This window comes from Schistocerca nitens, chromosome 10, assembly GCF_023898315.1.
Source record: "Schistocerca nitens isolate TAMUIC-IGC-003100 chromosome 10, iqSchNite1.1, whole genome shotgun sequence".
NCBI lineage: Eukaryota > Metazoa > Arthropoda > Insecta > Orthoptera > Acrididae > Schistocerca > Schistocerca nitens.
In genome coordinates, this window is record NC_064623.1 from 16,744,049 (window position 1) to 16,769,757 (window position 25,709).

General features: G+C 45.9%; 1 protein-coding gene across 3 annotated transcripts in view; it reads right to left on the reverse strand.

Annotated features, from left to right (window-relative positions):
* LOC126210667 (proteoglycan 4-like) overlaps positions 1–25,709 on the reverse strand; it is a 587,840-nt gene that overhangs the window by 531,430 nt on the left and 30,701 nt on the right. The gene's annotated exons all lie outside the window — the stretch shown is intronic.

The window sequence follows — 25,709 nt, forward strand, 5'->3', positions numbered from 1 at the left end:
CTCGATAGAATTTGAAACGACACTAATCCGACAAGGCAACATGTTTTCAGTCACCAACAGTCCAATGCCGGTGTTGACGGACCCAGGCGAGGGTGTTGTGCAGTCATCAAGGGTACAGTAGTGAGCCTTTGATTCCAAAGGCCCATATCGATGTTTCATGGAACTGTTCGCACATTGACACTTGTTGATGAGCCAGTATTAAGATCTGGAGCAACTTGCGGAAGGGCTGCACTTCTGTCACGTTGAACGATTCTCTTCAGTCGTAGTTGGTCCCATTCTTGCAGGATCTTTTCCGGCCGCAACATCTACATCTACATCTACATGATTACTCTGCAATTCACATTTAACTGCTTGGCAGAGGGTTCATCGAACCACTATCATACTATCTCTCTACCATTCCACTCCCGAACAGCGCGCGGGAAAAACGAACACCTAAACCTTTCTGTTCGAGCTTTGATTTGTCTTATTTTATGTTGATGATCATTCCTACCCATGTAGGTTGGGCTCAACAAAATATTTTCGCATTCGGAAGAGAAAGTTGGTGACTGAAATTTCGTAAATAGATCTCGCCTCGACGAAAAACGTCTTTGCTTTAATGACTTCCATCCCAACTCGCGTATCATATCTGCCACTCTCTCTCCCATATTACGTGATAATACAAAACGAGCTGCCCGTTTTTGCACCCTTTCGATGTCCTCCGTCAGTCCCACCTGGTAAGGATCCCACACCGTGCAGCAATATTCTAACAGAGGACGAACGAGTGTAGTGTAAGCTGTCTCTTTAGTGGACTTGTTGCATCTTCTAAGTGTCCTGCCAATGAAACGCAACCTTTGGCTCGCCTTCCCCACAATATTATCTATGTGGTCTTTCCAACTGAAGTTGTTCGTAATTTTAACACCCAGGTACTTAGTTGAATTGACAGCCTTGAGAATTGTACTATTTATCGAATAATCGAATTCCAACGGATTTCTGTTGGATCACCTCACACTTTATTTACACGTTATTTAGCGTCAACTGCCACCTGCCACACCATACAGCAATCTTTTCTAAATCGCTTTGCAACTGATACTGGTCTTCGGATGACCTTACTAGACGGTAAACTACAGCATCATCTGCGAACAACCTAAGAGAGCTGCTCAGATTGTCACCCAGGTCATTTATATAGATCAGGAACAGCAGAGGTCCCAGGACGCTTCCCTGGGGAACACCTGATATCACTTCAGTTTTACTCGATGATTTGCCGTCTATTACTACGAACTGCGGCCTTCCTGACAGGAAATCACGAACCAGTCGCACAACTGAGGCGATACCCCATAGGCCCGCAGCTTGATTAGAAGTCGCTGGTGAGGAACGGTGTCAAAAGCTTTCAGGAAATCTAGAAATACGGAATCAACTTGAGATCCCCTGTCGATAGCGGCCATTACTTCGTGCGAATAAAGAGCTAGCTGCGTTGCAAAAGAACGATGTTTTCTGAAGCCGTGCTGATTACGTATCAATAGATCGTTCCCTTCGAGGTGATTCATAATGTTTGAATACAGTATCTGCTCCAAAACCCTACTGCAAACCGACGTCAATGATATAGGTCTGTAGTTCGATGGATTACTCCTACTACCCTTCTTAAACACTGGTGCGACCTGTGCAACTTTCCAATCTGTGGGTACAGATCTATCGGTGAGCGAGCGGATGTCGGAGATTTGATGTTTCGCCGAATGCCTGATGTTCACGGTACACTCGTGCAACAGTCGTACGGGGCAATCCCCACTTCATCGCTACCTCAGAGATGCTGTGTCCCATCGCTCATGCGCCGACTACAGCACCACGTTCAAACCCACTCAAATCTTGATATCCTGCCACTGTAGCAGCAATAACCGGTCTAACAATTGCACCAGTCTATTGTTGCCTTACATAGGCGTGCCGACCGCAGCGCCGTATTCTGCTTGTTTACATGTCTCTGTATTTGATACCAGATTCTTTGCCACTTCAGTGTATTATCTGTTCCCAAACTTCAAGAAGCATCTCAGGGGAAGACAATCTATGAACAATGAGGAAGCTAGAAAGTCTGTGAAGGGGTGATTTACAGCATATACGAAAACTCTTCTTTTTTTAGACGGGTTAAAGAATCTTGAAGAAAGTGGCCTTACATGTGTTGAGACCATGGGGGAATAAATTTTCTCAAACCTATCACTGTACTTTTTAGGGTTCCGTACCTCAGTCGGTAAAAACAGAATCATTATGTGAACACTATGTTGTTCGTCTATCTATCTGTCTGTTATGAGGCCATTTTTTCAGGAACAGGCAGGGGTATCAATTTGAAATTTATATCTCATACTAAGGTGTACAGTCCCATGGTGGTGTAAAAGATTTAAGCTTCTAACAAGGGAAACTCGCCATCGCACCCTCCCCCCCTCCCTTCACATTTCGTGGTATGATGGACCTGTGGATAGCTCGTCAAAAGCTTAACACAGATCTAGGGTGAAAACAGGGAGAAGGTGTACTGAACAGCGAAAAGGAAGCAAAACAGAAACAGCGAATGGTCCAAGCTCAAGGTGTGCAACATGAAGGGAATTTGAATAGCACAGTGTTGGACTGCAAAGGAGGAGACCCGTGTTCAAATCTCCTTCGTACCCCTTTTTTTCCACAAAATTATGAACTATCCGTCCGGTCACTGTCATGTCTCTTCGCTGTATTCAAATTTATTTCTGACGGTAAAATATTCTTGCCACATGACTCATATTCTAATACCTATAAAACAGATGTAAGGTTGACAGTGTCCTTAAACGTTTAGAAAACTATCCTTTCAAGGCCACCTCAATACTTCAAACCTCGCGTTTTCTTTGACGGCAGTGAGCTTGCGGAGCTGAACTGTGTTTGTTAGAATGAGTCCTTCTACAACGCTGTTTTCTGTTTACATGTATCCCGTCAAATCAGAAATGACTTGTTGCTCACCCTGCAGTGTCTTACTGTCGGCAGCGTGCAGACAAGGCCACGTAATATGCGAGGTCTGCAATCCATTCCGGATGTTCTAATTTTCGTCCCTGTACTTCTTTTTCCGTCATAAATTCAACGAAACCGCATTTGAAAATGAAAAATCGTTCCGGGCATGCCCGTTCACTGGTTGTTAGTGTTGTAGCGGTCTTCAGTCCCGAGACAGGTTGGATGCAGCTCTCCATGCTTATCCTGTGCAAGCCTCTTCATCTCCGAGTAACTATTGCAACCTACATCCTTCTGAATCTGCTTAGTGATTCATCTCTTGGTCTCCCTCTACGATTTTTACCCTCCAAGCTCCCCTCCAGTACTAAATTCGTGATCCCTTGATGCCTCAGAACGTGTCCTACCAACCGATTCCTCCTCCTACTCACGTTGTGCCACAAATTCTCTTCTCCCCAATTCTATTCAGTCCCCCCTCATTAGTCGCGTGATCTACCTATTTAATCTTCAGCATTCTTCTGTAGCACCACATTTCGAAAGCCTCTAGTCTCATCTTGTCTAAACTATTTATCGTCCATGTTTCACTTCCATACATGGCTACACTCCATACAAATACTTTCAGAAACGACTTCCTGACACTTAAATCTATACTCGATGTTAACAAATTTCTCTTCTTCAGAAACGCTTTCCTTGCCATTGTCAGTCTACATTTTATATCCTCTCTACTTCGACCATCATCACTTATTTTGATCACCGAATAGCAGAACTCATCTACTACTTTAAGTGTCTCATTTCCTAATTCCCTCAGCATCACCTGATTTAATTCCGCTACATTTCATTATCCTCGTTTTACTCTTGTTGATGTTCATCTTCTATCATTCTTTCAAGTCACCGTCCGTTCAACTGCTCTTTCAAGTCCTTTGCTGTCTCTGACAATTACAATGTCATCGGCGAACCTCATAGTTCTCATTTCTTCTCCATGGATTTTAATTCCTACTACAAATTTTTCTTTTGGTTTCCTTTACTGCTTGCTCAATATACAAATTGAATAACATCGGGGATAGGCTGCAACCCTGTCCCACACCCTTCACAACCACTGCTTCCCTTCTGTGCCCCTCGACTCTCTTAATTGCCATCTGGTTTCTGTGCAAATTGTGAATAGCCTTTCGCTTCCTGTATTTGACCCATGCCACCTTCAGACTACGCAAGAGAGTATTCCAGTTAACATTGTCAAAAGCTTTCTCCAAGTCTACTCGTTGCTTATGTGACAGCGTCTCTCTTCTTTCATTCCCATTCATTTTTGGCTTGTGACGATAGATCGCTAGACTGCCTCTTTTTGTGGAAAGATCCAGTGGACCTGTGCACGTCCTTAACACCACAAACAAACAGCGAAGTGTAGGCCCCAAACATCACTTACACCACGATTCTGCCGAACTGAAGAGAGTTGCAGCGACGGAAAAATGCCACAACAGCAGTACTGAATGAAAAGTGGCGCTGTAGCGAGTACCTCCGGGAGGGACCTACGAAAGCCAAGGCAGGCCGAGGCTTTCTCTGGCACGCGTGAAGTTTGGCACGCCACGGCTGCCTGTGGCGTGAACAATTTAAGCTTATAAGTACTGAAATCAAAAGGTACGCGCATTTAAGTCGCATATTTCGATAATCGCAAACTCACTCATCAAAACTTCCCGCTGACCTGAAATGATGGAATTTAACAAAAAGCAAGATTTCACAGAGCAAGTAAAGGAAAAAAAAATCCGAAAATAAGTGTTTTGTTGTTACAGCGCATATAAATTATTATTTTTTGCCACCATTTCTTGTCCATCTGTCTGTCTGTCCATCCATCTGTTAAGACCCCTTTTTCTCAGGAACGGGTAGAGGTACCAAGCTGAAATTTATATCGGGTACCAAGGTCTACAGTCCCTTGACAGTTTAAAAAACTTAAACTTCTAAGCAAACGCAATCAAAAGATATGGCCATTTACGTCACATTTTTGATACTTGCAAACACGATCATCAAAACCTATAGATAGACGAACTTCCAGTATACATGTCAGGCGTGGTGGTGGTCTGGCGGTGAAGCACGGGCCTGGAAACCCAGTGGTCGTGGAATCCTATCTCGGCCGGACCACGGATGTTCGAGTCTTCGTTGTAAGCTGGCCTGAACAGCTCGACGATGTTAGGAGTCGCCGCGACCATCATTTAATTCAGACTGGACTTTAAACTGTAGGTCCCTTTTGCCCAGTTGGATGATTGGGTGTGTTAGGGACATGCAAGTCGAGGCACTGACCTCCAATACAAAGACTCGCACCAGGCCACTGAGCCATACGAAATTATTGTTATTATTATTGTCTATACAGGGTGAAAAGTATTTAAACCGACAAAGTCTGGGAGGTTGTAGGGGACATCAAAACAAATATTTTTCCCTAATGTCATTTTCTCGTATGAGGATTATTTAAACCGGTGGAGGCCGTATTACGCTCTTCAGTTGTTAGAGGCCGTATTACGATCTTCACCTGGAGTGAGTACACTACTATGGTTGGTGCGTACCACGTAGCGCACCACAACGGACGAGCTGCACACCCAGTTTATCGACAATATCCTAATCGCCGTACCCCGCCTCATACGACCTTTCCTGCTGTGTACCAACGTCTGCGTGAGACCGGGTCATTTAGCAGATTACGTGGTCAGGGACGCCGTCGCACGGTAAGAACGCTGCAATTTGAGGAAGCTGTCTTGCAGCATGTGGAACGGGATCCTTCAATCAGCACTCGTGCAATTGCACGTAACATGGGGACGAATCAGACGAATGTCAGAACAGTCCTTCGAGAGCAACTGTTACGTCCATTTCACATACAGCGTGTCCACAACCTGGAACCAGTTGATTATCCACCCAGAGCATTGCCAGAATTGCTGGAAGATGTCCCGCTCCCAACAAGACAACGCATGTGGTTCCAACGTGACGGGCCGCCGGCACATTTCAGTCGTCGTGTGCGTCGATTCCTGGGCCGACGGTTCCCAGAAACGTGGATTGGCAGAGGTGGTCCTGTACCGTGGCCTGCTCGATCCCCAGATATGTCCCCTCTGGACTTCTTGGTGCGGAGAGAGATGCGCAACCTTGTTTACGCAACTCCTGTTGCATCAGAAGAGGATCTGGTTGCCCAGATAGCAGTAGCAGCAGCAGCAGCAGAAGCAGAAGCAGGAAGAAATCAGGATACTCCTGTGGTTTTTGAACGTGTCAGACAGAACATGATCCGACGGTGTAACCTTTGTTTACGTGTCAATGGAGGCATTTTTGAAAATCTACTGTAATTGAAATTGGGTTGCGTTAATGTGTTGTGTCTTGGTCATAACAAAATGGAAAAGTGTTTGTTGGTTTAATTAATTTGCAACCAAAGAAATCTTCCTCTACCGGTTTAAATACTCCTCATAGGGAAAAATGATATCAGGGGAAAATATTTGTTTTGATGTCCCCTACAACCTCCCAGAGTTTCTCGGTTTAAATACTTTTCACCCTGTATAGACAATTAAGTTTGTACTGGAACCGGAGAGCGCGAGTCCCACGCACATTTGTCCGGTTTTTGGAATTACCGGCACCGCCCTCGCATTGAGGACTTGTCCCTCACCAGCACAAACGCCTTCGCTCATAGATCTCTCAGAGCGGAGCCAGATTTGTTGGAAGGGTTCTGAGAATATTCAGTGCATCTGTAAAGAAAATTCGCAAACAAGACGCTAATGCGAGCGATTCTAGAGTGTTGTTCCAGTGTGTGGCGTTCTTATCAAGTACGCGGGGCAGCGGGCAAGGAACGAATTCTGAGACGCACGGCTAGGATCTCAACAGGCCGGTATCTACATCTACACTACTGGCCATTAAAATTGCTACACCACGAAGATGATGTGCTACAGACGCGAAATTTAACCGACAGGAAGATGATGCTGTGATATGCAAATGATTAGCTTTTCAGAGCATTCACACAAGGTTGGCGCCGGTGGCGACACCTACAACGTGCCGACATGAGAAAAGTTTCCAACAGATTTCTCATACACAAACAGCAGTTGACCGGCGCTGCCTGGTGAAACGTTGTTATGATGCCTCGTGTAAGGAGGAGAAATGCGTACCATCACGTTTCCGACTTTGATAAAGGTTGGATTGCAGCCTATCGCGATTGCGGTTTATCGTATCGCGACATTGCTGCTCGCGTTGGTCGAGATCCAATGACTGTTAGCAGAGTATGGAATCGGTGGGTTCAGGAGAGTAATGCGGAACGCCGTGCTGGACCCCAACGGCCTCGTATCACTAGCAGTCGAGATGTCAGGCATCTTATTCGCATGGCTGTAACGGATCGTGCAGCCACGTCTCGATCCCTGAGTCAACAGATGGGGACGTTTGCAAGACAACAACCATCTGCACGAACAGTTCTACGACGTTTGCAGCATGGACAATCAGCTCGGAGACCTTGGCTGCGGTTACCCTGACGCTGCATCACAGACAGGAGCGCCTGTGATGGTGTACTAAACGACGAATCTGCGTGCACGAATGGAATGACAAAACGTCATTTTTTCGGATGAATTCAGGTTCTGTTTACAGCATCATGATTTTTGCATCCGTGTTTGGCGACATGGCGCAAACCCCACATTTCAGCAGGATAATGCACGACCGCATGTTGCAGGTCCTGTACGGGCCTTTCTGGATACAGAAAATGTTCGACTGCTGCCCTGGCCAGCACATTCTCCAGATCTCTCACCAATTGAAACCGTCTGGTCATTGGTGGCCGAGCAACTGGCTCGTCACAATACGCCAGTCACTACTCTTGATGAACTGTGGTATCGTGTTGAAGCTGTATGGGCAGCTGTACCTGTACACTCCATCCAAGCTCTGTTTGACTCAATGCCCAGGCGTATCAAGGCCGTTATTACGGTCAGAGGTGGTTGTTCTCGGTACTGATTACTCAGGATCTATGCACCCAAATTGTGTGAAAATGTAATCACATGTCAGTTCTAGTATAATATATCTGTCCAATGAATACCCGTTTATCATGTGCATTTCTTCTTGGTGTAGCAATTTTAATGGCCAGTAGTGTACAAAGATACTCCGCAACCCACACTAAGGTGCTTGGCGGAGGGCACCCTGTACTACTACTTGTCATTTTCCCTGCTGTTCCAATCGCAAACAGAGCGAGGGAGAAACGACTGTCTGTACGTCTTCGTATAAGCCCTAATTCCTCGTATCTTATCTTCGTGGTCCTTAGGCGCACACAGTGTATGTTGGCGGGAGCAGAAGCGTCCTGCAGTCAGCTTCAAATTTCGGATCACTAAATTTTCTCAACAGTGTTTCCCGCGAAGAACGCTCCCTCCAGGGATTCCCATTTAAGGTCCCAAAGCATCTCCGTAACACTGAAGTTTCGTTCGGACGTAACGGTAACAAATCTAGCAACCCGCCTCTGAATTGCTTTGATGTCTTCCTTCAAAAATGGCTCTGAGCACTATGGGACTCAACTTCTGAGGTCATTAGCCCCTAGAACTTAGAACTAGTTAAACCTAACTAACCTAAGGACATCACACACATCCATGCCCGAGGCAGGATTCGAACCTGCGACCGTAGCGGTCTCGCGGTTCCAGACTGCAGCGCCTAGAACCGCACGGCCACTTCGGCCGGCTGTCTTCCTCGAAGCCGGCCTGGTACGCATCCCAAACACTCGGGCAGTACTCAAGAATAGGTCGCGCCAGTGTCCTATATGCGGCTCCCTTCCTACTCACCCGCAATAACGTACATTTTTATACATTTAGAACGAGCTCCTAGTCATCACAATGATGTCTAAGTGGTCTTGTATCTTCCTACAGTCACTCGGCTTCAACTCCTTACCGTATACCACAGCATCATCAGCAAACCGCAGGTTGTTCCCCACCCCGACCGCAAACTCGTTTATGTATACAGAGAACAGCAGCGGTTATGCCATACTTCACTGGGGCACTCCTGACGATACCCTTGCCTCTTATGAACACTCGCCGTAGAGAGCAACACACTGGGTTCCATTACTTAAGAAGTCGTCGAGCCACTCACATATCTGTGAACTTATTCCATGTGCTCGTACCTTCGGTAACAGCCCGCAATGGGGCGCCGTGTCAAACGCTTTCGGGAAATCCAGAAATATGGACTCTGCCTGTTGGCCCGCACCAATGTGTAACATAAAGGGTCAGGGAACTTGAATGGGAATCCTCGGGAGAAAGACAAAGTAGTTCTCACGAAACCCTACAACCTACATTTAGAGGACTGTATTCGTAGATCACTGTGCGGCCATCATACTGCCACCAATTTATACCTCGCATAGGGATCGTGAGAAATAGATGATATCACAGGCGGCATATATTTCTGTCACTTGATACCCGAATGGAATAGGAATGACAATCGCTAATAATAGTACAATGTTCCCTCCGCCATGTACTGTACACTGGCTTGCCGAGTCTATGTGTAGATGTAGATCACAGTGAACAAGAGTCACGAAGAGGGGACGGAAGGGAAGCTTTTACGCCATACTTTCTAAGAATGTGATGTAATACTGTGAACGTATACGAGAAGAATGGATACGAAGTAACGGTTACGTCGTAAATGGTTTACGGCAGGTATAAACTCGAGTGAGCAGCGAGAGCAATTGGCAGTCAAGGAAACTAGTAACCCACTAATAATGGAGCCAGTGGTGGGGCTAGCTAGGTTGTAAAACTGTTGCAGCTACAGTTGTGAAGTTGTACAGAACATCGACTTCCTCTTCAGCCGGACGCAATTTTCTTTTACGAATACTGTCCATCGCGAGATTGAATGCCGCAGCTGCGGGCAAATAACGCTCCCCGATGGCGTATACAGGGTGTCCCAGAAGGAATGCTCAACATTGAGTGATATGACAGGAACGATGATTTCGGAGCAAAATAGTACAGTAAATATTGGCTCTAAAAAGCACACCTCAAGAGCCATGACCACTACATCATCGACACTCTGAAACAAATCTCTTCTACTGCAAGCTCTTTCCTTCCCATATTTTGCGAAAAAGTGGTGATGCAAAACTGTAAATTGGATATTACTGACAGTATCTCCCGGGAACATTGCCTGCTATAGGACTCGCACAGCCACGTGTTCGGCAACATTGACGGACACTGCGTCCTGTCAACGTTTGCGACAACACATTTCCGGCCCCGACGTGCTCGTATGAGGCACACTATGGGCGCAAGCCAGCTAGTGGAAGGGACTGCAGCTCTCCTGCACTTGAATTCCGCAAGGAAAAAAGTTAAGAAGAAAAACGAAGATCTGGCTTTGCAAAGCAGTTTTCTTTTTCAGTAAGCTGACTGTTCCCGTAAGAATGTTGAAACACAATTTTGTATGTATCGTTTAAAAGGAATTCGTTCGAGAATTGATAAAAACGAGTACCAATATAAAAGACTGGATACCAGTTACACTCTGACTGGTGATCAATGTTCAGCTTTTGGCTACTAGACATCCATGCAGAAGGTCGTTGTACCTCTTTAAAGTACACTCCTCATCGACAGACCTCTTGATGACAGACATTTGCAACGCTTTGGTGTAGGGACACGAGGAATTCATTAAAGCTGCGTGAAATAATAGTCAAATGTGTATTTAATATTTTATTTTGCTCACCAGTACAGTACATAACTGGCAGCTCCATAAATGCGGGTTTCACTTCTTTTTATATATAGGGTGTTACAAAAGATACGGCCAAACTTTCAGGAAACATTCCTCACACAAAAGAAAGAAAATATGTTATGTGGACATGTGTCCGGAAACGCTTACTTTCCATGTTAGAGCTCATTTTATTACTTGTCTTCAAATCACATTTACCATGGAATGGAAACACACAGCAACAGAACGTACCAGCGTGACTTCAAACACTTTGTTACAGGAAATGTTCAAAATGTCCTCCGGTAGCGAGGATACATGCGTCCACCCACCGTCGCATGGAATCCCTGATGCGCTGATGCAGCCCTGGAGAATGGCGTATTGTATCACAGCCGTCCACAATACGAGCACGAAGAGTCTCTACATTTGGTACAGGGGTTACGTACACAAGAGCTTTCAAATGCCCGCATAAATGAAAGTCAAGAGGGTTGAGGTCAGGAGAGCGTGGAGGCCATGGAATTGTTCCGCCTCTACCAATCCATCGGTCACCGAATCTGTTGTTGAGAAGCGTACGAACACTTCGACTGAAATGTGCAGGAGCTCCATCGTGCATGAACCACATGTTGTGTCGTACTTGTCAAGGCACATGTTCTATCAGCACAGGTAGAGTATCCCGTATGAAATCATGATAACGTGCTCCATTGAGCGTAGGTGGAAGAACATGGGGCCCAATCAAGACATCACCAACAACGCCTGCCCAAACGTTCACAGAAAATCTGTTTTGATGACGTGATTGTACAATTGAGTGCGGATTCTCGCCAGCCCACACATGTTGATTGTGAAAATTTACAATTTGATCACGTTGGAATGAAGCGTCATCCGTAAAGAGAACATTTGCACTGAAGTGAGGATTGACACATTGTTGGATGAACCATTCGCAGAAGTGTACCCGTGGAGGCCAATCAGCTGCTGGTAGCGCCTGCACACGCTGTACATGGTACGGAAACAACTGGTTCTCCCTTAGCACTCTCCATACAGTGACGTGGTCAACGTTACCTTGGACAGCAGCAACTTCTCTGACGCTGACATTAGGGTTATCGTCAACTGCACGAAGAATTGCCTCCTCCATTGCAGGTGTCCTCATCGTTCTAGGTGTTCCCCAGTCGCGAGTCATAGGCTGGAATGTTCCGTGCTCCCTAAGACGCCGATCAATTGCTTCGAACGTCTTCCTGTCGGGACACCTTCGTTCTGGAAATCTGTCTCGATACAAACGTATCGCGCCACGGCTATTGCCCCGTGCTAATGCATACATCAAATGGGCATCTGCCAACTCCGCATTTCTAAACACTGCACTGACTGCAAAACCACGTTCGTGATGAACACTAACCTGTTGATGCGACGTACTGATGTGCTTGATGCTAGTACTGTAGAGCAATGAGTCGCATGTCAACACAAGCACCGAAGTCAACATTACCTTCCTTCAACTGGGCCAACTGGCGGTGAATCGAGGAAGTACAGTACATACTGACGAAACTAAAATGAGCTCTAACGTGGAAATTAAGCGTTTCCGGACACATGTCCATATAACATCTTTTCTTTATTTGTGTGTGAGGAATGTTTCATGAAAGTTTGGCCGTACCTTTTTGCAACACCCTGTACTGCTTTCGTTGATGCATAGCTCTGGTGGTAGATGGACGTATAATGGCAAATACGGAAGCATCATGAACACATTACACTACCATTGCTAACACAGTGTCACAATAGCGTCGGCATTCAAAATAGGTCCCAGTTATCTCCGAACAGATGAATACGGGTCCTGTACGGTTTTCAACGGAATCTTGTACCATTCCTCCTGCAAAATAATAGAAAGTTTAGGTACCGATAATGGAGGTGAGTAGGGTCACGCACCCTTCACCGAAGACAAAATACAAATGTTCAGTAATAGTGAGGTGTGGTGAGGTGGCCAGCGAGACGCGACAATCCATCCTCGTCCTCACAAAACCTGGAGTTGTGTCAACAGCGGCCCTCTCTCTTGGAACAGAGCATTAACATTGGCCAACAAACATGCGGTGGACGCGATCAGCAGGACTGGTCGCAATCCTTGGCGGTAACGCAGAGTAACCGTGGGTCCCATGAAATATCACGATATGGCTGCCCCCGCCATGTTTCACTATTGGGACGTAAACTCAGCCAGAAGTTGGAAACAGTGTGAAACAATCAAAATATCCACGGGTGTACTGCCGGTCTACTCGGTATTAAATCGGCCGCCGCCGCGACCGAACCCAGTTCCCTCTGAGCAGCCATAGTGTACGGATCTCCGTACCGGCACGTTCGCAGGAGCTCAGTCCGTCAGTTCACCTGATGATGGCGACATGTATGATCGCCGAAATATTGTGCCCGTTGGACACTGTAGACCGGCAGTACACCAGTGTATGTTTTGATTATCAAATACGCCGGGAGAAACTCAAGAATCACATCAGTGTGAAACAAGACTCACCTGACCGAATGTCTTTCTTCCATCGCTCCACAGTTCAGTTCTGCTGTTACGGGCATTTGCATCACTGGTGAGTGGTCTGGGGGTCCCGGCTCACCCTTCAAGTCCCTGCTTCTGGAGCCCTTTCCCTGTTGTTCTGATGCTGACAGGCTTTGCGAGTGCGACATTCATTTCTGCAGTGACTTTTGCTACCGTAGTCCCGTTTATTTTCGCCCTAGTCCCCCTTTAATGACCATCTGTAAGAATTACTCAACACACACATTCGTAAAAGCTAGGACCTAAACAGCAGTTACCTGTTGCGGCGTTCAATATAACCGAAACTACCAGAAGCGCTTCGTTCGCGACATTTTTCAACGGAACAATCGCTTGTTTCTTTCGTTACATTTGACACGTCGCGCCCATTGTTATAGACGATCAAAGGACAATTAATACTGTTACAAAATTTGGAGTAGGAATTGAAATACGACGAGAAGAAACAAAAACTCTGTGGTTTGCCGATGACATCGTAATTCTGTCAGAGACAGCAAAGGACTTCGAAGAATAGTCGAACGGAATGGATAGTGTCTTAAAAGACGGATATATGATGAATATCAACAAAAGCAAAACGAGGATAGTGGAATGTAGTCGAAATAAATGAGGTGATCCTGAGGGAACTAGATTAGGAAATCAGGCGCTTAAAGTAGTAAATGACTTTTGTTATTTCGGACGCAAAATAACTGACGATGGTCGAAGTAGAGAGAATATAAAATGTAGACTGCCAACGGCAAGAAAAGATTGCTGAAGAAGAGACATTTGTTAACATCGAGTATAAATGTAAGGGTCAGAAAGTCCTTTCTGAAAGTATTTGTATGGAATGTAGCCATGTATGGAAGCGGAAGATGGACGATGAATAGTGAAGACAAGAAGAGAATAGAAGTTTTGAAATGTGGTGCTACAGAATAATTCTGAGGATTAGATGGGTCCATCACGTAACTAATAAGGAGGTACTGAATACAACTCGGCGGAATAGGAATTTGTGGCACAACGTGAGTAGAAGAAGGGACCGGTTGGTAGGATATGTTCTGAGGCATCAAGGGATCACCAATTTAGTATTGGAGGGAAGCACGGAGGGTAGAAATCGTATAGGGAGACCAAGGCATGAATGCACTAAACAGATTCAGACGGATGTCGATGTCGGTTACAGTAGTTACTCGGAGATGAAGAAGCTTGCACAGGATAGAGTACTATTGAGAGCTGCATCAAACCAGTCTCAGGACTGAAGACCACAACTATAAACAAAAAACTTCGTTTGCCACAAATCAGAGAAATCATCAGGAGGAAACTGGAAACGTGTCGTGTCGCCCCCCCCCCCCCCCCCCGCTCATCTCTTCTACCACGCGCGACTGAACTTCGTAGTATCAAGGTGTTAGGCGAAGGGCGCAATACGCATTTAACATGTGTTGCCCTAAGATTCTGGTGACTTTTCTGGAGATATCTGTAACGAACGGGATACGCTCTAGTGATTTGTGCTCCCCCCTTTTTTTCGTGTAGCTGTCTAGGTACAACCTGTCGAAACAGACGCCTTGTATCTATTTCTTCCGAATGTTTTCAACAGAAGAGAGAATCATACTCTGAGAATTAAATTTTCAGCCACGGCTTTTGTCAGAAAACGAGAGCACACACACACATTCACACAGTCACACTGACACAACTCACGCACACATGAGCACCGTCTCCGGCCGGCCGCTGCGTCTACACGCTGTGAGAATCAGATGTAAACAAACGACTCTTCACGCCTCCCTGCCTCTCGCCGGCAGCTGCTACGCTAGCGGCAGGAAGTGTTGGCAGCACTGACTACAAGTTGAGGGGAGTGATCGGAAGGGGAGAACCAGTAGGAGCGAGGGATCAGGGAAGCGGCGCACGTACTCAGCTGCGTCCAGCCAGCGACGATTCGTGACACCTCAGTAAACAAACCATTTTATCTACTTCTACTGAGACAAAAATGAGATTTTTCCAGTGTTTTTTTTCCAAATTTCCCCGATGTCTTTGATTTCCCTGATGGCTGATTTCCAGAACATGTGGCAACCCTGAAAACAGACCACAGGACTTCCTGTGCTGGTGGCCACGGGATGGACAACCCTCGTGGCACTGCACGAGCACCACCACCACCACCACCCGGGGCACGTGCTGCATGGTCAGTTACAGCAACAGCAACCTGATGGTAACTTCCACCAGGATGGGACACCTTCCTGTTTCAGGTGCCACATAACGCTAGCCCTTGTTTTCGAATTTCATTATCATTACCTTCAAACCGTAATGACTTCGGGCCTCGCTTGCATTACAGGTGTAAGACATATGCGTAACATTTCAGCATTGACTTTCTTGGAAGCTGGGACCAATCGCACGTAAAGCCTCTAGCCAGGCATGCAGGACAGGTCCCTCTACAATGTAACTAAGCCTAATCAAATCCCGGCATTAACAGGTCGTATGGTCCCCTTGTCAGTTGGAAGGCTCTCTTGGAGCTTTCCAAGTGATTTATTGTTTCCAACTATGTGCCGCGTTGCCACATCTATTTCCTCACATTGGATTGCCAGCTGAATGGCCGAATACAAATCTTTCGAGGTCCCTTCACGCACTTTTCGCGCTGGTAACCCCCTCAAAAAATACATGAAGTGCCCTTCGCTCAGGCCTCCTTCAACAGAGCCCCATTCGCCTCATCGCTCTGACCCAACTGGTAAGTATACTCGTTAATTCCTCTTATCCTGTCCGCAAATTTCTCTACCGCTTCCCCCTTATCTCTTCGTCATTGCACTCAACCTCTCCCTAAAGTACCGAGCGCTATTCTGTTTCTTGTACCTTTGTAAAAGCCTCTACATTAACTGCTAAAACTGTCCTGCCACTCTTAAGGCCTCAGAACACCTTACATAAGTCTTCGCTTCACCCGTTAATCTAATCTTGGCTACATGTAACAACTGTTCATCACACCAACCATTCATCACAGCTGAAGTTTCCAAGTCCTCCACAAACGAATGCACAATCACAGATGCCTTGCCAGAAAACGGACTAATCTAACTCGCGGCAGCTGGATCAATCTCCTGCTGCGGCATCCTAGGCAACAACGACTGATCCGACGCGGTTTCTCGCTCATTTCTATATGTTAACTCATTCCTCAACTGCGTACTGTCCGCTGTCAACTGCGGTACATTTTCCAACAAAATCCGTACCGCTTCTGGTTCCTATACACCTAGCATTCCTGACTGCCATTGTGTTGCTTTCGTTCCCAGTCAGTCCAAAAAAAAACCGTTGAAGTAATACAAAAGTAATCAAATGCCACGAAAAACAATAAAATATTATGCCTATGCAAAACATCTAAAATGGCCTGCCATGAGCCATACTCAAAAACACAAAAAGAAAGAAAACTGGTCCAAACTCACCACATCATGTGACTGTAATGCAGGCGGTGGGCTCGAACATCGTACTGTAGAGACGATGTCCGCTATTCTGACACCAAATGTAGCAGCAACTTCTGCCACCAAATGTAGTGGAAAGAGGTAGAAGGCACCGTATTAAAACTCGTCCGAGCTTTCCAAGTGATTTATTGTTTCCAACTACAGTGCCGCGTTCCCCTCGGACTGCGTCACCGGGTCCCGCACTGCTGAGGATGCCACTTCACTGTCTGCAAAACGGCTTGGCGTGGAATGGCTGCCCCAGCGACCCGTGCACACACTGGTGTGTGTCGGCCACACGTCAGGATGCGCCGATAGTCGACTCAGCAGTCTTCGCCCCTGCCACCTCACCGCCGTTCGCCGGGAGTCGCAGGCAGCCCACTGCACGTTTCTTCACCATCTCGGTTCACATCGCGGGTGACAACAAGCGCCCGTGATCTGCAGTCCGAATCTGAGGCCCTTTGCCCTGGATGGCTCTGGTGCATGTTGGGAGCCAAGACGGCTGCTCGCAGTAGCAAACCATGGAGTGGCCCATCGCTGGCTGGCTATCAACCCCGTGTTGGCCTCAGAGGGTTGAACCAGCGACCCGCCATGGACTGGAACGCTGGCACCGCATCTGCTGCTGCATGTGGCCAGTGGTGTGACACGCCCCGCCGCCCAGGAGAGCTGTCACACTTGAATGCCTCTCATTAGAAAACCCACACCCATTTTTATGTGGCTGTGCACCTCTGCTTTGCTAATGCGCCGCTCCGAGTCATGTACTCACAACACCTAGGGTTGCACCAGTGGGCCCTTTCTGCCCGTAACTTGCGACATGCAAACCACTGCATTTACTCTTTTCAGCAGTTCGGCGGCCCTGTGGCCTCCATTCTCCTTCGCAACAGCTGGTCGGTGTAACTTACTGTCAACAGGCCTGAGCCTGGCGGTAGCTTGTGCACTGAGAAATGTTGCACCGAATCTAACTTTCCTATCTTACACTGTGGTGCCGCTACAACACCAACACCTTCCTCTCTTCAGCCTCCATTCGGACCCAATAAAACGACTTGCAGAGCTCTTGCTTCAGCTGAGCTTCACACTTCGATCGTTCTCATCTCTATCTCTTCAGTACGCAGCGTCGCATCGCAGTATTCGCACACCGCAGGTGCAGGAAACGTCCTTCATACTCAGGCATGCACGATTAAACACGATGCCATTAAACTTTCGTCGGAAGGAGCCAATGAGAAAGCAGAAATCTCATTAAAAACCGCTAGCTATTGCCAATCGTTCAACGAATATCAGCTGTAAAGTTGCCCATGGTGAATTCAAAATACTGCATCGTGGAAGTTTGTCGCTCTGTACACCTTCAGCTTTACATCAATTCCACAGGTCGTTTAGAAGGTCCACCGACATGTGCATTCAGGAAAATGGGCACTCGTTTCAACAACTCGTTTAACTGAACATTCCAGCACCAGAACGTCTGTCTTAACAAAAAAATGGCTCTGAGCACTATGGGACTCAACTGCTGAGGTCATTAGTCCCCTAGAACTTAGAACTAGTTAAACCTAACTAACCTAAGGACATCACAAACATCCATGCCCGAGGCAGGATTCGAACCTGCGACCGTAGCGGTCTTGCGGTTCCAGACTGCAGCGCCTTTAACCGCACGGCCACTTCGGCCGGCTGTCTTAACAGCAAAGCCAAGTATGTACAGCATGTTGCCTCCACTGGAGTGCAAAGTTTCCCGTTGAACGCAGTACATTGCAACTCACCAACTTCCCACCAGTGTGTTACCTGTTAAGTTGGTCGACTGGCACAAAAGGTTTGGAGGAGCGAGATAACCTGGCTACAACATACACCGAAGCACCCACGAAACTGGTATAGGCATGCACACTCAAATACAGAGATATGTACACACGCGGAATACGGCGCTGCAGTCGGCAATGCCCATATAACACAAGAGCCTGGCGCAATTGTTAGTTCGGTTACTGCTGCTACAATGGCAAGTTATCAAGATTTAAGTGAGTTTGAATGTGGTCTTATAGTCGGTGCACGAGCGATGGGGCACAGTATCTCCGAAGTAGCGATGAAGTGGGGATTTTCCCAGACGACCACTTCACGAGTGTATCGTGAATATCAGGAATCTGGTAAAACCTCAAATCTCCATCATTGCTACAGCCGGGAAAGATCCCACAAGAAAGGGACCAATGATGACTGAAGAGAATCATTCAACGTGACAGAAGTGCAACCCTTCCGCAAATTACTGCAGATGTCAATGCTGGGCCATCACCAAGTGTCAGCGTGCGAACCATTCAACGAAAAATCATAAATATGGGCTTTCAGAGCCAAAGACCCACTCGTATACTATGATGATTGCATGACACAAAGCTTTACGCCTCGCCTGGGGCTGTCAAAACCGACACTGGACTGCTGATGACTGGAAACATGTTGCCTGGTCGGACGAGTCTCATTTCAAATTGTATCCAGCGGATGGACGCATACAAGTATGGGGACAACCTCACGAATCCATGGACCGTGCATGTCAGTGGGGGGCCGTTGAAATTGGTGGAGGCTCTGTAATGGTGTGGGGTGTGTGCAGTTGGAGTCATATGGGACCCCCGCTGCATCTAGATATGACTGACAGGTGACACGTAAGTAACCATCGTACGTGATCACCTGCATTCAGTCATGTCTACTGTGCATTCCGACGGACTTTGGGAAGTCAATGCGACAATGCGACACCCCACACCTCCAGAACTGATAGAGAGTGGTTCTAGCAACACTCTTCTGAGTTTGAACACTTCCGCTGGCCACCAAACGCACCAGACGTGAACCTTATTGGGCATATCTGGGATGTCTTGCAACGTGCTGTCCAGAAGAGATCTCCATCCCCTCGTACTCTTACGGATTTATGAACACGCGTGCAGAATTCAGGGTGTCACTTCCATCGAGCACTACTTTAGACAAGACATTAGTCGAGTCCATACCACGTCGTGTTGTGGCACTTTTGCGTCCTCGCGGGGGCCCTACACGATATTAGGCAGGTGTACCAGTCTCTTTGGCTCTTCAGTGTAGATCGTCATGAGGTGAGGAGACACGCGAGAGGAAGAAGGGTGAGTGGGTGGGGGTGGGTGGGGGGACAAGCCACGCCTGTCTCCCACAGTGCTGCCACCTCAGCCTGTGCCTCACTCTTCCACAGAAACACATGAATCTCGAACGGCAGCAAAGATCGTTTAAATGCTGTTCAGAACTGAAAATGAAATCCTCTAATGCGCTGACTTTTTTTAATAAAGATCCTTACTGCTACAATTATGTACACTTATCACGGGGAAAGGAAACAGTGCGAAATAGAGTAAACTACACAGCAGACAACAACGGATACTTCACGCACTATTGACAGCTGATTAAAATGTTGGCCGCAGCCAGAAAGAAATGACTAGCAGCCGAAGCCTTGCGACTTCCACCAATTCGGAGCCTACAGAGCCGAGCAGTCAACTTAAGCTTCGTACACACCTAGCGACAAAATCGCGGATCACGAATCGCGGGACAATTTTGAGGGCTGTGCCACGACTTATTTCTCGGGTTCTGCGACTGACGCGATACGAAAGTCCCTAGTCTCGGGATGCGCCTGGAAACGGGGAACATGTGACAGTATCTCGAGACTTATTGTAGGCTGTACGTTTTCAGAGTCAGTTTCTAAGTATCTCGAGACTTATTGTAGGCTGTACGTTTTCAGAGTCAGTTTCTACTTGCCCGCGACGGAGAGGGCATTGCAAAAAATTGAGGATTTTGAAGCGATGACATGTCTTTGAGATGTGACATCCCAAGAGTACAAAAACAGATGCAAAAGGCGGCATGCTGTGGAGCGTATGGCCAAAAAATACGAAATGTCACAACACTACATGGGAAAGAAAATTACTGTATTTAATATCCATAGGTCGGGGGAATAATATAAAAAGCTGTGTGAGTCAAAAAAATCAAATTGGTTTTGTTATCACCCATTACAATTTTTACTACAACGCATGCAACCCAGAGGAGATCTGCGTATAGGCAACGAAGAAGACCCTCTCCATTAAGTAAATTTGTTTCATTTTATTTCACCATTTATGCAATGCAGTACACTGACTTTAACGTCGTGGACTATAGTATGAAATATTAATTACACAGGGTGTCACAAAAAGGTACGGCCAAACTTTCAGTAAACATTCCTCACACACAAAGAAAGAAAATATGTTATGTGGACATGTGTCCGGAAACGCTTACTTTCCATGTTAGAGCTCATTTTATTACTTCTCTTCAAATCAAATTTATCATGGAATGGAAATACACAGCAACAGAACGTACCAGCGTGACTTCAAACACTTTGTTACAGGAAATGTTCAAAATGTCCTCCGTTAGCGAGGATACATGCATCCACCCTCCGTCGCATCGAATCCCTGATGCGCTGATGCAGCCCTGGAGAATGGCGTATTGTATCACAGCCGTCCACAATACGAGCACGAGGAGTCTCTACATTTGGTACCGCTGTACATGGTACGGAAACAACTGGTTCTCCCGTAGCACTCTCCATACAGTGACGTGGTCAACGTTACCTTGTACAGCAGCAACTTCTCTGACGCTGACATTAGGGTTATCGTCAACTGCAAGAAGAATTGCCTCGTCCATTGCAGGTGTCCTCATCGTTCTAGGTCTTCCCCAGTCGCGAGTCATAGGCTGGAATGTTCCGTGCTCCCTAAGACGCCGATCAATTGCTTCGAACGTCTTCCTGTCGGGACACCTTCGTTCTGGAAATCTGTCTCGATACAAACGTACCGCGCCACGGCTATTGCCCCGTGCTAATCCGTACATCAAATGGGCATCTGCCAACGCCGCATTTGTAAACATTGCACTGACTGCAAAACCACGTTCGTGATGAACACTAACCTGTTGATGCTACGTACTGATGTGCTTGATGCTAGTACTGTAGAGCAATGAGTCGCATGTCAACACAAGCACCGAAGTCAACATTACCTTCCTTCAACTGGGCCAACTGGCGGTGAATCGAGGAAGTACAGTACATACTGACGAAACTAAAATGAGCTCTAACGTGGAAATTAAGCGTTTCCGGACACATGTCGAGATAACATCTTTTCTTTATTTGTGTGTGAGGAATGTTTCCTGAAAGTTTGGCCGTACCTTTTTGTAACACCCTGTATACATATAGATAAGTAGGTATTATTTCTTATCCTGACTAAAAATTTTAATTATGCATATTGAACAAGTTAATATTTCCTCATCCACATATTAATGCCACACTTTAGAATAATTTTGTAGCGTCATTGTTGTTACCTTTGTCTCTGAATCCCAGTTGTACCCGGTTTCCTTGAACGTTTACTGATGCCTGGACGTGGAACTACTCCGGTAGCGTGCACGCGCGCCTCTGTTTTGGGGAATATAGTGATGCACACTGGCCGCTAGGTGTGTACGACAGTTGACAGCAAGGGCGTGGCCTGGCGGGGTGGGGGGTTAGGGGTTCAACCCCACCCCCCAGATAACCAGACGAAGTTTAAAAAAAGAGAATTGACTTTAACATCGATTGTAATGTAATCTTTATTTCAGCGTGGTGTAGTGCGCGAGGGAAATACGGCAGCGAGAATATTGCCAGACCGCTTTTATGTCTCAGCAGCTGGGCCGACTTCCCAAATCTTTATAATGATCCTCTGAAGATATATACGTTGCACTCTCAGATATCCTTCTGTTATTTGTACTCAGAACTTCTTTTTTCATATTCGGTGATCTTACTGTTTGTTCAACTGTTCATTTCTGACTTTAAATTTTTTTTACACAAAAAACAAGTGACTGACACACACAGTGGTTACGGTTACTACAAGCCACACCACAAGTTGGGAACGGGGCCAAATTTCTAGCAGTTTACTGTCGAGTTGAGATTTTCACAAATGTTTTATTCGTATCTTACAGAAAATAGCAGTACGGCAATAAACAGCCTTTTAAACACGCCGCTAACGGCAATCAAGTAATTTATAGCACTACAACAATGTAATTAAAAAAAAACACACAGAAGCTAGCAGTACGGCAATAAACTACCTTTTAAAACACGCCGCTAACGGCACTCAAGTAATTTATAGCAATATAACAATTTTAAAAAACTTAAAGAACATTAGTAAACAGGCTACTAAAGTAAATACAGAACTTTGTTAATAAAGTACGGTGAGGTAGTGAAGCTACCAACACCGCCATTAAAAAAATTAAACACGTCTCAGCAAACACACGATTAATGGTAATAACAGGAATTTACAAACTTCGAGGAATTTAAAAAATTTTTAAACAAAAGTGTCCTGGAATATCATTAGAACATAAGAGATATGGCGGACCCGTGTAAGGCGGCCACAAATCACCCACTCAGGGATGCTCAGGCTAGGCAGAATACTGACCAATTTAAATACGCTCCTAAACACAATTGCCACTCTCAGGCTGGTCACTGCACCGACCTTTAGCCAGCGAAAACTTGTTATAAGATGGCTTAACTTGTTGACAGAATTAGAGCTAACCTCGTGCAAGGAAACATTACACCACACAGTCCTGAATGAGCGACCACATGATCAACCAACAAGCAGCATGAATTTACTCATAACCAACGACAGAATAGCGAAGAAATTAAACTGACAAAACTAAACCTCCAATCGGACAGTAACGAGAGGAGGAGGAAAGATCACTGTCTTACAGGATTACACCAGTGCCAGGGACAGGAAACCCGGTCGCCGGAGGCCACAAGGCAGAAGAGACGCTGGTTACACAAAATTATTAATTGATGATTAGACCTTTCACAAACTTAACTTGCAATTATGCTCGAACAGGCAGTACAAGACCTCCGATGGCAAGGATCCCCACATCCGACCGCGCACGCGTCGCCAGCGTACTCGACACGCCACGGTCACGCGACAACACGCTCTGTCACCGGAGTTCACGTCTTCTCTGCAACGTTGACGGGTAGTGACCGCTCCTTCATGTTAGGTGTCTCCTTTTGAACTCCAGTGTTGAAACGGAGGACTTAAAGAAGCTTGTTAACGTCCCACCAAGGCGAAATGAACAGGAACTATTCGTGGGGCGATTCTGTATACAACCAACACGCGGGGAGCTCTTCCGTCAACTCGACCCGCTCGTTACACACAACCGACATACATCACGTGGCGACTCGGTACAAACGACCACGCCTGCTTCGCGCTGGAGAGCCACACTGCGCTCCCGTGTCCACCACACTCTCTGCGCGCCACCACACGAGGTTACAACCGGTCAAAGATCTCACTTCCCCCAGAGCAGTTTCCCGGAAGCAAAAACGCAGATATCGATAGCAGAGGGAAAAGACAACCATGCAGCCACTTAGTGACAGACAACATATCAAACAAACGTCAGGTGAAGAAAAGGAAAACCAATGCAATCTAAATACAAGATGTAGCACGAGTCGACACACGGCTCAGTGACTACCTCAAATTTTACTTGAGTCCCCCAGTCACTATTCCGTTTTGTCACCAATTCCATTATCGATTTTGAAATGTCTTTGTAACATCACGAACCCAATTTCTTTTTAATCGGAATCTACATTTCGTTTCTCATGCAACCCTGTGATACGTTTTTCGCACAAAACAAACTGACAATCGATAAATGTAGGGCTTATTTCCCATTGTCTGTGCCCGTTTTTGCATAATGAACCTTTTAATAAGATTTCCTGCATTTATCAACAACAATAGCGGTACAGTTCACCAAACCAACATGTTTACCATTCGTTCTCGTCTTAGTTCTGTCAATGAATGTTTGTATGTCCTTTCCCTTCGTCGTGTCAAATTTGCTTCGTTCATAACACTTTCACTACAAATAAACCTTTCAGACCTCGTGCTGACTCCCTCTGACGAACGTAAGTAAACAATGCTCAGCTGATAACTGTTCCCTCCTCCACTGCCAGATTTATTATTCATGAAAATACAGTGTGCAAATACAAAACTGAGGCACATTGTTGTAGTCCTAGTTCTATTATTAACATCCATCTTTTCCTGCAGTTTTCTGCATTATATCTTTCACAATGTTCATTGCACAATTGACAAACACTGCATTCATTAGGCTGGTAAAATCTCTTGTTTTGGCAGGGCTTGTGTGAAAACCATGAGTTGCGCATCGTGTTACTACGTGCCGGAGTTCATATTGTGTCTGTTTCCATTCTTCTGTCATTGTGGCATCGGTTGAATAGAAGCAGCGGGAACACGTTTTCGTCAGCGGAGCAACAAAAATCCAGAGAATGAGTGTACTCCTGAATAAATGAAACAACAAGACTGAATACTACAAAAAGCCAATGAATGGAAAGTCAAAAAATTACTGTCACTAACCAAGCGTTTTCCATAAAATTGGTAACTGGCGATATTTACTAACGAACTATGTTTTCCGGCACTTTCTTTGAGTTTTGGCTATATATTTAGATGCTGCACAACTTTCCTCCTCGAAATTTTTTCGTCAAATTGGCCAATCTCAGATATTGCACGTATTATGGCGACGAAACGAGTGTTTATCTAAAGGTGAAAAACTGGTGTTTTCTAATGTAGCTTTTCTGCACCGCCAAATGTAATCAAATTGTGAAGTATTCTTTCCCAATCGATATAGAGCTTAATACCCGACAGATTTGGTAAACTTGACGTTTTCGATTAAATGCGTTAAGTTCGAAAGAATTTGAGAAGAACCAGAGAAATGTCTGAAATTTCGGTGGTTTTCTTTTCATTGAGATTGAAACTCCACTCAGAAATCGGGCAAAGCTCGGTTTATGCATATCTAAGGCCTATTTGGCTGATTCAGTTTTCAGAACTCCACAAATTTTTGGATGGCAGAACGCTAATTTTCTTGTCCTAGTAGCTGTTGCCCGTCTTTTAGTGAGTGTGGTTAACTAAAGTTAAATCAGCACACTTGCAATCTGACTAAAAGCAGCCGAATAAAATTAATAATAACCAGTCATATGTTTGCTAATTTTTTTATTCTAGTGTTTTTTTATAGCGTCATCTGCATCGCGAAAATAAGAGGCAAAGAAAAGAAAAAAAATGGTTCAAATGCTCTAAGAACTACGGGACTTAACAGCTGAGGTCATCAGCCCCTAAACTTAGAACTACTTAAACCTAACTAACCTAAGGACATCACACACATCCATGCCCGAAGCAGGATTCGAACCTGCGACCGTAGCAGCAGCGCGGTTCCGGACTGAAGCGCCTGCAACCGCTCGGTCACAGCGGCCG